The sequence below is a fragment of the Panthera pardus genome, unplaced genomic scaffold, assembly GCF_024362965.1.
Source record: "Panthera pardus isolate Hobbes unplaced genomic scaffold, ASM2436296v1 HiC_scaffold_13, whole genome shotgun sequence".
Classification (NCBI taxonomy): Eukaryota; Metazoa; Chordata; class Mammalia; order Carnivora; family Felidae; genus Panthera; species Panthera pardus.
This window is the reverse complement of record NW_026526688.1, coordinates 26,799,498-26,812,561: the sequence shown is the minus strand read 5'-3', so window position 1 is coordinate 26,812,561 and position 13,064 is coordinate 26,799,498. Positions and strand designations below refer to the sequence as shown.

General features: G+C 42.0%; 1 long non-coding RNA gene across 2 annotated transcripts in view; it reads right to left on the bottom strand.

Annotated features, from left to right (window-relative positions):
• Window positions 1–12,340, bottom strand: part of LOC109277247 (uncharacterized) — a 156,459-nt gene extending 144,119 nt beyond the window's left edge. For both annotated transcript variants that reach the window (XR_002085055.2, XR_002085054.2), the window contains exons 1-3: window positions 12,060–12,340; window positions 10,285–10,380; window positions 6,957–7,087 (exon numbers count right to left, since the gene is read on the bottom strand). This is a non-coding gene — a long non-coding RNA (uncharacterized LOC109277247). The remainder of the gene's footprint in view (window positions 1–6,956; window positions 7,088–10,284; window positions 10,381–12,059) is intronic.
• Window positions 12,341–13,064: the final 724 nt, after the last annotated feature.

Sequence of the window (13,064 nt, the reverse complement as noted above, 5' to 3'; positions counted from 1 at the left end):
GAGAGAGAGAGAGAGAGAGAGAGAGAGAATGCAGGGGACAGGCAGAGAAAGAGGGGGACAGAAGATCCAAAGCAGGCTTCTTGCTGACAGCAGAGAGCCGGATGTGGGGCTCGAACCCATGAACCACGAGATCGTGACCTGAGCCGAAGTCAGACACTTAACCAACTGAGCCACCCAGGCTCCCCAAAGCCCACGCTTTTAATCACCGTGCTGTGTTGCAGAGTTGGGGGATGAGGGGTGTGGTGCCTTGAAGACGAGGGAGAAGTATAAGAAGACAGTGCATCCATTACATTCAGTACAGCGTGCCAAGCCAGTCATGCTTAGAAATCCTTACTCGCCCAGGGGTGTCTGGGTGGCCCCATCAGTTGAGTGTCTGACTTCTACCCGGGTCATAATCTTGTGGTTCCTGAGTTCAGAGCCCCCACACTGGGACTCACTGCTGTCAGCACACAGCCCACTTCAGATCCTCTGTCTCTCTCTCTCCCTGTCCTTCCCCTGCTTGTGCTCTCTCTCTCTCAAAAATAAACATTTAAAGAAAAAAAAAAAAAAAAAGAAATCCTTACTAGCCCCAACCTAACCTGGAGAGCCAGTCATGCTCAGCAGTAGAAAGCTGTGATCAGCGCCAAGTTGAGGTCAAGGTCAAAGAAGAGAAAGCCAACAGAGCCATGGGAGAAAATCAGGCCTAGAATAAGGGTCTGAGGAAACCTCCTACAAAGAGAGAGTCAGCTGGGACACTGACACTTCTCTGGGAGGGTGCATACGAAAGAGTACAGAAGGTTACATTCAAGAAACAGCTGGAATTCTTTTAGAGTTCCTACAGCACGGGTTATGTCCTTGCCCCCAGAAAGTCACAGGACTGTGTCAACTTAGATTTCCTCAGAAATGCCTTCACTGAGCTATGATTTAATGTCATGCTTTCAGCTTTTATCAAGAGTTCAGTTAAGTGATGTCCATTTGAGGAACATTTTGTGGTCTTCAGAAAACCTGCAACTGAATACACTGTTCTTACCTTAACAATGAGCGTAACATTCTGACCACAATTTGGAATCAGAGAAATCTTTGTCTTTCCTGGCAAACATGTGCTTATTTTTATCAGACAATAGGAGTTATACAACATTACCTGTTTCCCTTTTTGCATGGGTCCCTGTGAACCAGAAGTTAAATTTTGTGCTTCCTTTTTCCATTATTATCCTAGATTCTTGGATGTCTCCTAATGAATTCTGATGGCCCTTTTTGCCTTGAACCATTTTGGTGTGTGTGTGTGTGTGTGTGTGTGTGTGCACTTTACTTTTTCATTGTGAAGTAGAGTATACATACAAAGGAGTATACAAAACAAAAACACACAGCGTAACAATCATCTCAAGATAAATACCCATAAATACCCATATAACCACCACGCAGGTCAATAAACGGGAACTGCCAGCACCCCAAAATCCCTTTCATCCTCCTCCCAAACACCATGCATCCCATCTCTCCACCCACCCCTCATTCTCCTCCTTCTTCTTCTGATTGCTTCGCTTCTCTTTATACTCCTATTAACAGTATATCCCTCAATACTACGGTCTGGTGCTGCACTTTTTCTTTTAACCTTACCTGAATGGAATCAGGCATTCTGCGGTCTTCTGTGACTGGCTAATTTCACTCAATATTACAAATGAGTATATTTATAATCCCTGCTATTGTTTATATTTGCAGTTCATTCATTTTCGTATCTGTAGAGTCTGCCATCATATGACTAGATCACAATTTATCCATTTTCCTATGATAGGCATTATGATTTTTTATTTTCCTTGATTGCTAATGTGGCTGAGAACCTTTTCATATGCTTATGACTCATTTGAAATTCCTTTTTTTGAACCATCATTTTGAACCAAGGACATGGATTCTCACACGGAGCCTCTGGAAGGAACTCAGCCCTGCCCACTCCTTGAGTTTAGCCCAGCAACACCCATCTTTGGGTCCTTTGCCTTGTAAAACTGTGAGGTAATAAATTTGGGTTGCGTTAAGCCACTAGGTGTGTGGTAATTTGTTACAGCAGCAACGGGAAATTAATAAACAAGGAAAGGGAAGATGACTGCTTAGATCATTAAGATCATTTATATCAAAACAAATGAAATAAAGTAATGATATTTTTGCTTCACTAAGGTGTTACAGCACTGCCTATTCCTATCACTTAAAATAGAAAAATGATCTTTAAAATTGAAGTATAATGTATATGCAGTGATACGTACAGGTCTTAAACATATTATTTGATGAGTTGTGACAAATGTATACATCTGTGTAACCAACATTCAAATCAAGTTACAGAATATTTCATTCTTCCAGAAGTGCCTTAAGCCCCTCTCCCATCATTTCTCAGCGCCTCCCTGCCCCCACCATCTAGGAAACCACTGATCTGACCTCTCTTCCTATAGGTTAGCATTGCCTCTTCCAGGACTTCAAATAAAAGAATCATACAATACGGGGGCGCCTGGGTGGCTCAGTCAGTTAAGTGTCTGACTCTTGATTTCAGCTCAAGTCATGATCTCACGGTTTGTGGGATCGAGCCTTGCATTAGGCTCTGTGTTGGCAGTGTTGAGCCTGCTTGGGATTCCCTCTTCCTCTTCTCTCTGACCTTCCCCCATGCTTTCACTCTCTGTCTCTCAAAAAATAAAAAAATAAAAAATAAAAATAAATCATACATTATCTACTCTGCTGTGTTTGGTAAGAACACTGAGTTTGAAGTTAAGGACTGCAACACAAATTCTGGGTCTTCTACTCACCAATTCTTTGAACTCAACCAAGCATCAGCCTTTCAGAGGCTAAGTTTCCATTTAGAATATAAACTGCCAGGGTGCCTGGGTGGCTCAGTGGGTTAAGTGTCCGACTTTGGCTCAGGTCATGATCTCATGATTTGTGGGTTAGAGCCCCACATTGGGCTCTGGACTGACAGCTCAGAGCCTGGACCCAACTTCAGATACTGTGTCTCCCTCTCCCTGTCCTTCTCCTGCTCACACTTTGTCTCTCTCTCAGGAATAAATAAACATTTTTAAAAAATAGAATATAAACTGCAAAAATATATATATATATATATATATATTTATATATATATTTTATATTATATATATTATAAACATATATTATATATATATTATATTATATAAATATATAAATATATACTATATATATTATATAAATATATAAATATATTTTATATTTAATATATTTATATTTTATATATATATTTTATATATATGTATATATATATACATATAAACTGCTCACCTCAGAGCTGCTGTCAAGATCACAGGAGATCATCTGATAAAAGTGCCTTGTCATTTCTTAAATGGTCTACACTTGTAAATACTTATTTCCAACTCAAAACAGAAATTGGGTGTTAACAATCTTTGGGTAATGGGATAATAACTGATTTTTAAATTTTCTTAATATTTTTCTATATTTCTCAAGTTTGTACATTAATACATATTCCTTTTAAAATAAAAACGTTATGGGACGCCTGGGTGGCTCAGTCTGTTAAGCGTCCGACTTCAGCTCAGGTCATGATATCGTGGTTTGTGGGTTCAAGCCCCACATCGGGCCCTGTGCTGACAGCTCAGAGCCTGGAGCCTCCTTTGGATTCTGTGTCTCCGGCTCTTTCTGCCCCTCCCCTACTCGTGCTCTGTCTCTCAAAAATGAATAAAACGTTAAAAATATTAAATAAAATAAAAATGTCATTTTATTTAATTTTAAATTTATTTATTTATTTTGAGAGAGAGCACATATGAGCAGGGGAAGGGAGGAAAGACAAGGAGAGAGAAAGTCTCAAGCAGGATCTGCGTTGCCAGCACGGAGCCCAATGAGGGGATCAATCCCATGAACTGTCCTGACCCAAGTCGAAATCAAGAGTCAGATGCTCAACCAACTGAGCAAAAAAAAAAAAAAAAAAGTCATTTTAAAATAAATTAGCACAGGAATGTTTATCAACTCTGATTTCATGCCACACATTCTTTTTAAAATTCTGATTTAATTAATAATTCCAATCTTCAAATATGTATTGGTATAAATCATGGTAGAGTTTTAGTCATTCCTACACAAGAAGCAGCAGAAAGTAAGCTAATAAGGATAACACACTACTATTTTCTCATTTTATACATCTAAGGAATGCCTAACACAGCATAAAATACAATGCTGCTGTGATGCTGTACTTAAGAATAAGCCACATCATTCAGTATAGCATGTCACACTGTTCAGATACAAAATCCTACCTCTAAATCCTTCCCATTGCCATTGTGAAGAGAGGAAGAAAGCAAAGAAACGGAGAGACACAAACATTGAAGAAAGTGTAATAGGGAACTGTATTTGAAATCACAAGAATTGCCCCATAGAACAAGCTTTAGGTTTCAGAATTGCACAGATCAGGGTAGTAGCTTCCACAAATTGCGACCAAAACAATAGTGGCTAACACTGATGAAGCATTTACTATTCGCTAGGCACTATTTTAAGCACATTATAAACACTGATTCTTTTTATTTCTCACTATAGTCCTACGAGACGAGGGCTATTGTGCCCCCACTTAAGAGGGGGAAGGCCACTTATTTAGTGGCCGACATAGCATGGTATCAGAGCCCATGCTCTCAATCATAACTCTATACTCACTTTCTAATGATGGCTGGAAAATGACTGCATTTAAAGTTTGAATTGTAGGGGCACCTGGGTGGCTCAGTCAGTTGAGGCTCCGACTTTGGCTCAGGTCATGATCTCATGGTCGGTGAGTTCAAGCCCTCCGTCAGGCTCTGTGCTGACACCTCAGAGCCTGGAGCCTGCTTTGGATTCTGTCTCCCTCTCTCTCTGCCCCTCCCCCACTCATGCTCTGTTCTGTCTCTCAAAAATGAATAAACGTTAAAAAAATAATAATAAAAGTAACAAATAAAAAATTAAGTTTGAATTGTAAATAATTCCAGCCAAAAAAGACTAAAAATTGTCATGAATTAGTACATGACCTTTGAGAAAAAGAAGTGATCAAGTACGCACTCATGGAGAATGTGTAACCACATGAGACATTTAAGAAGATCAAAATATACAAACTTAGGACAACAGAGGAAGTGCTTCTAGGCAGGATCAGGAGGGAGACATGTCCCCCCAGTCGTGCTTGTTTATTTTTTTATTTTATTTTATTTTATTTTATTTTATTTTATTTTATTTTATTTTATTTTATTTTATTTTATTATTTTACGTTGTTTTTAATTTTTTTTAAGTTTATGTGTTTATTTTGAGCCAGAGAGAGACAGAGAGAGAGGAAGAAAGAGAATCTCAAGCAGACATCTCTGCTGACAGTGCAGAGCCTAATGTGGGGCTAGTACCCATGAACTGCAGAATCATGGCCTGAGCAGAAATCAAAAGTCAGATGCTTAACCAACTGAGCCACCCAGGTGCCCCTCCCCAAGTCATACCTCTTAAAATTATCCAATTTTAAGAAGTTCCCTACTGGGGAAGTAATATAGTTAATATCAGAGCTAGTGTCTAGTCTCTCTACTTGAAGTAAAAATTTAGCAAATAATAGGTAGTTCACTCCATAGTCCAAATTTTGTTCCTCCCAATCCTTTCTGTTATCATTTTAAAGTCCCGGGTAAAGAATCTACTTCCAAGTCTTATTGAAGTTCTGTATCAGCACCAGGTGAATCAGCCCAGACAAAAAATGAGCCTACTTAACGAATTGTACCCTAGGGGTGCCTGAGTGGCTCAGTTAGTTAAGCATCGGACTCCTGATGTCAGCTCAGGTCATGGTCTCATGGTTGTGAAATCGAGCCCCACCTAGGGGCTTTGCACTGAGCATGGAGCCTGCTTAAGATTCTCTCTCTTTCCTGCTCAGCCCCTCTCCCCCACTCCTGTGCATGCTCTCTTTCTCTAAAATAAAAAGTAACAATAATAATAATAATAACAATAATAGCAAATTATGCCTTAAAGCTTATTTCCACCTGAGTCTGCAACTACCAGTCACTTTTGCAACTTTATCTCTATGGTCCCACAAGAGGAGAATAAGAAAGATACTATTATAATCTTCCTTCAGTAAAGAATAAAGAGGCTCAGAGATGTGAAAGGTTATACCTAAGTCCACGCAGCTCGTAAGTTCTAAACGTGAGTCAAGAATCCAGTCTTTCATGCTCTGTCTCTCTCTGTCCCAAAAATAAATAAAAAACGTTGAAAAAAAATTTAAAAAAAAAAAAAAGGGGGCGCCTGGGTGGCACAGTCGGTTAAGCGTCCGACTTCAGCCAGGTCACGATCTCGCGGTCTGTGAGTTCGAGCCCCGCGTCAGGCTCTGGGCTGATGGCTCGGAGCCTGGAGCCTGTTTCTGATTCTGTGTCTCCCTCTCTCTCTGCCCCTCCCCCGTTCATGCTCTGTCTCTCTCTGTCCCAAAAATAAATAAAAAACGTTGAAAAAAAATTTAAAAAAAAAAAAAAAAAGAATCCAGTCTTCTCCATTCCCTTCTCTAACCCTGACCCATTTTAGTGACAACCTCCCAGATTTATTAACAAGTAATAAACCTGACTGATTTGGCCTACCTCTCTGGTGAGTTATCAGTGAGCAGTGAAATGTACCAAAAGTGGACTGAGATAGGAAGGTGGAGCTTCTAGAACAGACTTAGAAAATGGAATAGTCACCTTACAATAAATGCCACGTTTTAGCACTTAGAACGTACCAGGTAGTGTCCAAAGTGCTTTATAGATATTACCTCATCTATCCTCCAAAATATCCCTGTGGGGGTACATTATTAGCTCTATTTTACAGATAAAGGATCTGAAGGTTAGACAGGTTAACTGACCAAGGGATTCTAACCAGGGTTAGAATCCTGTATGACCGAGAGCTGTGTTCTCCCAGCCAAGTAAGTCAACAGAGACAGGAACTCCAAGCCTGCCCTGGGCACAGCGACTGACCTTAGCCTCCCCGAGCACGGTTCTCCACTCTCCCTCCCTCCTTACCTGCTGGCTCTGAACAATGAGGCTCTTTCTCTGTCCGAGTCGTTCTGGTACAGGAAATCCCATCAGGCCTCTGGGAGGCTAGTGTTCTTCTGGTGCTTTTGTGATATTCCCCTCCCTCAGTTCAGAAGGATCTGAACAAGCCAAAAAGAGGTTTACTCCCCTTGTGGGAATGTTTACTAGGATTCACAGTGGAACAAAAAAATTAAGAAAAATAATGCTTTAATGCAAAAAACTTTAAAAGTCAAGATCAATGTCCCAAAAAGTCCTTTTTAAATGAAGACGAAAGATCCAATCCTACACTTACTTGCACCACTCACTCCACCTCACCCCTGCCCCTTGGAGCCCTGTTGGATACTGTCTGTATTGAAATTCTTGACATTTAGTTCACCATGGATTTTTTTTTTTTGCATTGATATTTATTTTTTTAAATATGGCACTAAAATGTTATTTATCTTCATGATGGATGAGTTTTAGGTTTTGTTTTTGGAGTCCCCTTAAATTTTATGCTCAAGGCTTCACCGGCCTCAGCTTATCCTTGGTCCTGGACTGAGCACATAAAAGCTGGAATCACAGGTGGAGGGCCTTATTTCCCAGTTTACAGTTTTCCCACATCTTTCCTTGTGTCCTCCTCATGTCAGCTATCCTCTGTGTCAGCCCCACCAAATAAGTGACCACCGTGTGTACTCAAGGTCATAGCTGAGCCATGGGGGAGAAGGAGAAAACAGTCTTCTCCACCTTTGCTCCAGAGCTATGGGAGTTTGGCTGTGTTTCTTTCTCCTTCTTAAAGGACACTTTTTATACCATCAGCTGAGTAATTTGCCAGGAGGGAAATTCCTGTCTTTGACACTCTCAAATCAGTGTTGACATGTAATTTTAATTATTGAATTCCTATCACTGTTTCTCTAAGGCAGTGGTTCTCAGTCTTTAAAAACAAATCCTTATGCCCAGGCTGTTACCCAGATCCATTAAGTCAGTATCTCCAGGGGCAAGAGCCTGGCATTCATAATCTTTAAAGCTTCCGAGGTGATTCTAGTGTGTGGGCAAGGTTGAGAATGACAGCTCTCGCGAAAGGCTCACTTTTCATTTTCCTCCCCTAGATGGTTTTTCCTGTGGTCCATCCCAGGGACAGTATCAGGGCTCCAGGATCTGAGGGAGCTGGATTTAATTCCTGGCTTTCCCACCTGCTAGCTGTATGACCTCGGACAAGATACTTTTGTTTCCTCAACTATGCCAGGGAGATGATAACAGAATCTACCACTTGAACTTGGCTGAAGGAATCATGCGGAGGCATCTGAAACACCTAGCATAGTGTCTGGTGTGCGTGTGTGTACAAGCCCTCATGCAACCACACATTCAGTGTGAGCTACTACTATTATTAGTTACGAATCCATTCTGCAAAGAGACAAGAAGACCAGTGAATAGACAAAGGTAGAACCACTCTGTTAGAATCCAGGGGTGAGAGGAGACTCAGACCCCACTCTTTTTCAGTGTGTTCTGTAGAGCCCCTGCGAATTCTGGGAAATAATTCAAAGACCACTAGTGTGGCATGTAATGACATTTTGAACCCAATTTTACTCTGTTTGGGGTGGCTTTTTCTGCCTCAGAACTGCTCTGGCCCATTTCTAATCTTATTTCCAGTGGCAGGCGTCCGCCGGCTGAGCTCAGGGGCTGTTCTGCGGCCACAGGACCCAACGGAGCAGGGCTGCTCCGCCCACGTTGCCTCTGTGGCCTCAGGCTTACCAGGGGAGGAAGCAGCTGCTCAGTGACGCTGCTCTAAATTCCCAGTCCCCTGGCTGGATGAATGTCTGTTTGGTTTTCAGGTGTGTGATGGTGGCCAGGAGGGTTGAACGAGTTTCCTGTTCAAGAGTAGAGGAGTATTTAAATGCCCTGCGCAGGAAGACCCTTAAGGCATCCTGGCTTGGCAAGGACGGCTCCCTTCGGGAAAGACTAGCTCGCCTGTTTTCCCATTTGAGAACAGCTGTGCTCTATTTGTTTCTTAGGCAGTGTTGATTGTTTGAACCCAACCAGTCAAAAACCCTGGCCCGGTTCAGAGACCTCCACCAGCCTTGGGCTGATTCAGAGAGGGTGAGGCAGCAGGTACAGATCGGGACCAGCATAACTGAGGTTGGCTCGGCCTCAGAAATCATCTGTGCCACAAGATTGGCTATATTTCCTTTTCCATTAGGGAGCCCCATCTGGGCCCTGCTCGTTTGCGTGCCTTCCACTGCTCCCTTTCATTTCTTCCAAATCAATATAATGTCTTTGTTCTTGTTTCCATAAAGGAGTACCCCTCGTACCAAGTTAGTTATGGAATAAACTACTCGATAGCAAGAGTGTTTCATTTCTCCCTCCCCCAAGCCCCTTTCCAGACTTGTTTGGGAAGAAAGTTGATATTTCATACCATAGTGTGTTTAAAGTGTTTTCTCTGACTGTTCTTTAGAGTGGCTGTTTGAGTTAGACTTGGAGTAGTTGGGCTCCTCGATTCCAAGTAACTGAAACCAACTGGTGTTGGCTTGAGCCAGAGACGGGAATTTATTACAGGATAAAGAAACACCTCACGGAAGCAAAGACAGGAGGGGGGCTAGGCTTCCGGAAGAAACTGGAAATGGAAAGCTGCCAGAACATGTCTGCCATGTCTCATCTCTGAAGCCTTGCGTCTCTGCTGCTTTTTGTCTCTTTGCTGACCGGCTTTTACTGCCTCTGTGGACAAGGAGAAATGCTGCTGTCATCAGAGCTCAGAGCTTATTACTTCCATGTGAAAGGTGCCCAAAATGACTCGTGGCTTCCAGTATCGACTCAAGAGAGTGTGATTGGTCAGATTCCATCAGCGACGGTCAGTGGACAGAGAACACAGAGGCTGTCTTCTCAACCAAGGCTCCCGGATACAGCTGCTGACTAGGGTCATTTGTGGGAGATTTTTTTTTTTTTTTTAAATACAGACCCAGGCTCTGCTTTGGAATCTGTAGGAGTAGGTCCCGGGACTCTGCATTAAAAATTCCTTAAGCAATTCTGATGATAAATTAGATTGAGAGCCAAGGAGACAAAACTCTTTGGTACCCATTAATCTTTCTACTAAGGTCTAACAAAAGACTGCCTTTTAAGCTATCTACTGTTTGTTGGAGGCTATTACTATAAGGCTGGAGTGAGCAATTCATTTCAGTGCGAATATACGTGAGTGGGATGAGGAACTCCCTACCCCACAGAGCACTTGTTGTAGAACCAGTCGAGTGGAAATCTGAGAAGCCAGCTCAGAGTTGGATCTAATATCACTGCTCTTAAAGGCTTCATGGTCAGGACTTTTAGACAACATTTCAAGAACAGTTCTTACCAGGTGAAATCTGGTTCGGTGTTACCCAAGCAGATGATGCAGGTTCTGTGGGTCAGGGTGAGAGTCCAGAACAGGTTTAAAATCTAGGTCTTCACGCTGGGGGAAAAAACAGAACTCCATTGGGAAAATACAATCTTAAGAGAATCGGGTTATGTTTTGGTTCCCATGTTTTCATTTCTTACAACATGCTGTTTCTGCTGCTTGATAAACAGTTACCTCTTCTCTTTTTAATGTCTATTGCCTTGTTCTTGAAGACTTAACTTGTGTTTCCACTTAGAGGAAGTCTTCTCTGACTCCCTAGTCTATTCATCTTTTCTTCTGCTCAATATCCTCCATGTACCATGATCGTATCATGGATTGTAATCATGTTACTTTCCCATCACCTCCACTTGATGATGGGTAGTTGGCACTTTGGTAACTAAATCTGCTTGTTTGGGGGTTGGTATGAACTCTCCTTCTGCTGAATTGATGTAGTGATGTGTCTGCCAACCTGGCCCCTGGCTTCCCTTCTGTCCCTGTAACAGTCAGAGCCACCATTCTGAACACCATCCCAGGTTCTGGGATCGCTCATTTCTTAATCATAGAAAATGAAGGAGCCCTAGACTTGTGGCCCTGCCTCCAGTATGCCATGGTTATTAGGACACCCTTCAGCATCGTGATACACTTTGAAGATGTTTTATTTGTGTTTTACTCTAGGATAGTCTAGCTAAATCAGCCATAATTCACTAGGCATGATTCAGATATTAGCTCATTTAACTCCTACAACAAGCCTACAAAGAAAGCTTTATAGGGAAAACTGGGAGGAAAAAGATGAAGTAACCTGCCCAGGCCACAGCACCAATGTCAGAACCAGGATCAAAACCCAGATCTGATTCCAAACCCTTACACTCTTAAACACCAGGCTGCACAGTTAGGTCCCTTTTGAAACCTACTTCACATGGTCAGCTACTTAGTTAGCTAGTTAGTTACTTTATGTAGTTAGCTATCTTTCCCTGTTTATGCCTTCCTTTCTGAATTAGAATGAAATATTCAATAAGTATTAGCTGGTTGAAAATACATAACTGTGGATGATACATCACTGATCTGAACTTCAAAACGTGTCTAACATTCTCCTATCCGTTATCAAGTACAGAATTTTCTAGAAGTGTCTACCTAAAACCTTCCACCAGAATGTGAGCCTATGCTTATTTGCATCGCTTCTACTCAACATGGCTGAGGAGAAGATTTCTCCACTGCTGTCCATGGAACCACCAAACTCCAAGGAAGCCCTACTTCTACGGTGCTCTTTTAGGTGTGGCCCCTGCATGACAGGGTCTGAGAATGTGTAAGGACTGTATGAGGACATGGTGACGGGGCCAACCACAGCTCTCAGAATATTCATAACCGAGTCATCAAAGAGTCACACAGTCCAAGCCTGAAACTGGGCAGTTAGGCGACAGCACTGCATAGTTTCCCCAAACACACCATCTCCATATCTGAGAGCTCACACGGGAACACATTCATCACTCGCCTTACAGGAGGGATGTTTAAGACACAAGAGTTCTAGGGGATATCAGAAATAGTTTGCATGAATTATAAATGAAGAAGTAGAAAGAAAATTCAAAATTTAAATCAGAATTATGTTACCCTCTCCATGCTCAAGTACAGTTCAAAGGCTAGAAACCTAGAGAGATGCACTTAGACATAAAGTACACCTGAAACTAATCTCGTATCGTATGGTAACTGGGATTTAAATAAAAACTTGAAAAAAAAAAAAAAATAGAGGCAAAGCCCACCTATTCCGACAAATGAGATGAAACGTCAATGGCAAGGAGTCGGTAGCCAACTCTTCTCTTTCCAGAAGCTACAGCAAACTAGTCCAGGGCCTTGTAGAGATGACAGGTGCACCAGGCAGATATATGGCCCTATACTTGGGAGCAAGAGAGGGAAAGGCTGATTCAAGCAAGCTCAGGCGTCACCTCCTGAAAGCATAACATTTTCCTCCAGCTTCATTAGCAAACTTTTCATTCTAGATGCAAAGGGTAATCACATCTCGGGCTCCTCCAAGGGCAGAACGCCAAACCACACTGCAGTGTGACAAATGAGGTCTCCCCAGAAGCGTAAAGAACAGGGAATTGGCAGCTTTGCCACAGATTCTGAATGTGAGTGATGAGCAGGTGACAGAAGTATAGGCTGGAGGGTGGGGCTGGGGGGACAACCACGTTTTATTTCTTAATGTGTTAACTTTAAGATGCTGGCGACTCTCATGAAATATCCAGCAAGCTGGTACAGAAGAACTTCGGGAACTCAGAAGAGGGGTCAGGGCAATCGATTTTAGGAACTTCTTGCAGCGAAGTGATAAAATCTTGTGCGTCTCAGGGAGACAGTAAAGCAAGGTGAGGAGCAAGGACACAAGCTTAGGGAAATATCCCCCGGCTGAGGCATTCTGGTTATACAGCCTCCAATTTCTTCCTCTTCTTTGTACAGAGATTCCTCTTAGCCTTGAGAAATTCCTAATGCTTATCTTATTCTATTCCCTTATACCTTGAGCAGAAGTAGTAAATTTTCTCCCCAAACCTGACAGTCAAATAGAGCCTTGGAACAAATGACTTTAGTCAGCAAGGCCATAAAAAATGTTGTAGTAGAGTGCAGTCTTTGAATGGATTAATAACCTTTCTCAAAAAATAAAGAACCTTTTTCTCAAGAGACAGCGTATGATTCTTATTGCATTTGGTCTATACAACTTGAGCAAAAAATCACATACGAGAATGTTTTAAATTGTTAAGTTGAAACTTCACTAC